General features: G+C 41.4%; 1 pseudogene; it reads left to right on the top strand.

The window, feature by feature from the left end:
* The first annotated feature begins 2,175 nt into the window (after nt 1–2,175).
* LOC100443440 (nucleophosmin-like) lies at nt 2,176–3,038 on the top strand (annotated as a pseudogene).
* Nucleotides 3,039–4,452: the final 1,414 nt, after the last annotated feature.

Below are 4,452 nucleotides of genomic sequence, written 5' to 3'. Positions count from 1 at the left end.
TCTCTGAGGAAGCCTCACTTCCCCAATTCCCGGCCATTCCCTCCCTCTAAGAGTGAATGAATGCCCAAGACTTCAGGGTGCTCAGAGAAGCCAAGCCACTTCCTCAGAGACTGCTCCCTTGGATGTCTCTTGTCCTAAATGGTGTTGTTTATGACAGTTCTCAGCGCAAAAGAGATAGCTGCACCGCCTGATGCCAGCCTGTGTGCATGGCATGGAGAAGGCACACAGGAAATGTTGGTTGAATGAATAGCCCTGGCGCCACCAACACAGATGTTTATCAAAACTAATGGTTTGCAGTCAGGGCTGGGGTCTGTCCTCTTCCTTTGTTCTGGTTCTCTAGGACTTGGGGAGAAGAGTTTTTACTAGGTCTCAGAGCTGATGAGATCTGAGTGATGAGATGGGGCAAATTCTCAAGTTCACTGAGAAGCAGTGGGAGGCAAAGTCTGCATTTGAAGATTTGGGGCTTCCCAGCTTTGGCCATTTTTCTTCACCACCCAAAGACATATGCAGGTACTTTTCACTCAATGCTTGAATGTGAAAAGCAGGTGCACAGAGTAAGGCTGACCCAGGCTTTATCCTGATGGGCTCTAAGAAGGGGGCACATCTATTCTGGGGACACATTCTTCCTGACCGAGAGCGGCTGAGATGCTGCCTCGTCCATCTCAGCATCCAACCTCCCCACAATGCACACATCTGGTCCTGCAGCCCAGAGGGACCACCACACCCCCAGTGTCTCTTCTTGGGGCTTATGTTCACCTTGTTCTATTCTCCTACTCCTTGCCTCTTTCCTTGCTACTTGTTAAGATTCCTCCTCCTCCACTCCTCAAGACCTGCCTCTAAAGCTATCCCATCTCAAACCTTTCCAAGCTGCTTCAAATCCATGTGGTTTCCTTTCCCTTTTGGCCTCAGCCACATGCTGCTTGTCCTTCTTTTAGCCCTTCTCTGACTCTGACCCATGTCCTCATCTCCTGGCCGACTGGGCATGGCTTCTGCATTGTCATTCTAATTACTGGTAGAAATGTGAGGACAAGAAAGAGCTGAGGGCAGCCCAACACCCACCATCAGGAACTTGCTTACAGATTAGCTACAGCTACCATCTTCCATTCATCAGACACAAACATTTATAGAGCCCCAAGCACTGGGGTTGCAACAATGAACGTGACTTTACCTCTTCTTGTTTCTCCCCTCCAAGCTCCAGACACATTGACTTTCTACAACGCCCTCAAACCCACCATGTCCTCCTGCCTCAGGCCCTTGATATATGATCTATGCCTGAAACATCCTAACTCTCCTTCTCTTCTTGTTTATTCATTCTGATCTTTTAGAGCTCAACTCAAACACCAATTATTCAGGGAAAGCTATGCGGGAACCCCCACCAACACCACTGCTCCTTGGTCTGGATGTTTTCTCTGAACCCCTAATCACAACTATAACTACAGTCATTAATTATGTTGTCAGTTGTTTCCTATTCATCCCCACCCAAACCCAGGATGGAAGCTCCCTGAGGGCAGGGCCATGCCTTTCTTGCTCACTGCTCTATTTTTATTGCCTACAACAGGACCCTACATAAAGGAAGTGCTCAACAAATATATTTTAAAGAAATAAAATGTATCATTAAAGACATTTTAAAAATATCATCTTGTATTCTAGTCTAGGAGACTTATCAATGGGAGAAGTGTGGTCAGTGGGCATGAGAGGCAGGCACTGGTGATTACCATTTCACATGCCATTCCAATTTCTAGAAAACACTAGAACAGGATGGAGGGGAGGAAATATGCTGGTGAAGGTGCTTTCCTCTTGCAACACACTGCTCCCACAGAACACTGCAGGCAGAGTCTGAGATAGGAGGGGTCCTGGTAACGATGCATGTTGGGGATTGAAATTTTCAGTGTGCTCCGTCATAGAAGACCCAGGGATTGTACCTTATGAGATTCAGCTAGCCGTGGGCTGAGCTGTGCAAGTTCACCTGCTGTCAACTGAAACCAAATGGGTTGTAGAGTAGGGCCTTTGTAGAACTTACAAAAACATAAGATTAGCAGAATATTATTCACCATAGAAATCAGAAAAGAATCCCTGGTGTGATTCTATCCTGCATGGCTGTTCTCTGGAGCAGTAGTCATTTATCTCTCTCCACCTTCTCTCCCACCTACGGGTGTGCCACCATCCCAAGGAAGATTCGATGGACATGGACATGAGCCCCCTGAGGCCCCAGAGCTATCTTTTTGGTTGCGAACTAAAGGCCAACAAAGATAATCACTTTAAGGTGGATGATAATGAAAATGAGCACCAGTTATCTTTAGGAACAGTCAGTTTAGGGGCTGATGCAAAGGATGAATTGCACATTGTTGAAGCAGAAACAATGAATTATGAAGACAGTCCAATTAAAGTAAGACTGGCAACTTTGAAAATGTCTGTACAGCCAACGGTTTCCCTTGGGGACTTTGAAATAACACCACCAGTGGTCTTATGGTTGAAGCTTGGTTCAGGGCCAGTGCATATTAGTGGACAGCACTTAGTAGCTGTGGAGGAAGATGCAGAATCAGAAGATGAAGAGGAGGAGGATGTGAAACTCTTAAGTATATCCGGAAAGTGATGCCCCTGGAGGTGGTAGCAAGGTTCCACAGAAACAAGTAAAACTTGCTGCTGATGAAGAAGAATAAGAAGGAGAAGGAGAAGAAGGAAGAAGAAGAAGATTTTGATGATGAGGAAATTGAAGAAAAAGCACCGGTGAAGAAATCTATAAAGATGCTCCAGCCGAAAATGCACAGAAGTCAAATCAGAATGGAAAAGACTCAAAACCATCAACACCAAGATCAAAAGGACAAGAAACCTTCAAAAAACAGGAAAAAAAAACTCCTAAAACACCAAAAGGGCCTAGTTCTGTAGAAGACATTAAAGCAAAAATGCAAGCAAGTATAGAAAAAGCTGGTTTGTTTCCCAAAGTGGAAGCCAAGTTCGTCAATTATGTAAGGAATTGTTTCTGGATGAATGACCAGGAGGCTATTCAAGATCTCTGGCAGTGGAGGAAGTCTCTTTAAGAAAATAGTTTGAACAATTTGTTAAAAATTTTCCATCTTACTTCATTTCTCTAACAGTTGCTATCTGGCTGTACTTTTTATAATGCAGAGTGAGAACTTTCCCTACCATGTTTGATAAATGTTGTCCAGGTTCGATTGCCAAGAATGTGTTGTCCAAAATGCCTGTTTAGCTTTTCAAGATGAAAATCCACCCTTTGCTTGGTTTTAAGTATGTATGGAATGTTATGATAGGACATAGTAGTAGCAGTGGTCAGACATGGAAATGGTGGGGAGAAAAAAAATACATGTGAAATAAAAGTCAGTATTTTAATAAAAAAATCAGAAAAAAATAGAAAATCACTTGGCATCCTTAATTAAGGGATGCAAGAAGACATCCCATTTCTGCTCTCTAAAGCTTGAGCAGAAAGTCATATGCAAAGGAAGCACTAAAATTTTTAAGAAATGCAATGACCTGTGTGCAAATTCAAATTGGAGAAGTAAAAAACAGAATTGACCCTGAGAAGCCCAAATAGTGACATGAAGGACAAAAAAAATCTGAAAAACTTTTTAAAAGAGAAGAAGAAAGTCATGAAAATGATAAAGATACACAGGGAGGATTTTAAAAATTAGGAATCTGGCTGAGCGCACTGGCTCACACCTGTAATCCCAGCACTTTGGGATGCTAAGGCAGGTGGGTCAGTTGAGGTCAGGAGTTTGAGACCAGCCTGGCCAACATGGTGAAAACCCATCTCTACTAAAAATACAAAAAAAAAAAAAAAAAAAAAATTACCGGGTATGGTGGCGGGTGCATGTAGTCCACTATATACATATATATATATATACTGAGACATATATTTGTAAATATATATTCCTAATCTATATACATATATATTATATATATAGTGAGACTCTCAAATATATATAATATATATGTATATAGATTAGGAATATATATTTACAAATATATATTAGAAACATATATTTATAATATACATTATTTATAAATATTTCATATATATATATTAGGAATCTGCCTTAAGTAAATTAGATGTTTTCAGGGCAACAATCAGAACATTTGAAATAAGCAATAATTGAAGACCCACTAAAGAGATTTCCCTAAGTGGTAAAATGTCCTAAGCCTGCATATTGGAAAATTTTCCTACATTCAAAAGGTAACACACAGAATCAGCATCTAGGCACATCCTGCTAACACTCTTGAATTCTACTAACAGAGAAGATTCCTTTAAGGATATAGGCACACAAAATCGGTTATCTACAGGGACAAAATTAGATTGACCTCAGACTCAACAACATTAAATGCCAGAGAACATGACAGTAATATCTACAAATACTTGAGAGGAAAGCTTTGTGACACAACATGGTTAAGTGCGGCCACGTTGACTTCTATGGATAAAGGCCATGGAAAGATATTTTT

Source organism: Pongo abelii, chromosome 16 (genome assembly GCF_028885655.2).
Source record: "Pongo abelii isolate AG06213 chromosome 16, NHGRI_mPonAbe1-v2.0_pri, whole genome shotgun sequence".
Taxonomy (NCBI): Eukaryota; Metazoa; Chordata; class Mammalia; order Primates; family Hominidae; genus Pongo; species Pongo abelii.
The sequence above is the reverse complement of the archived record's forward strand: the minus strand, read 5'-3'. Positions and strand labels throughout refer to the sequence as shown.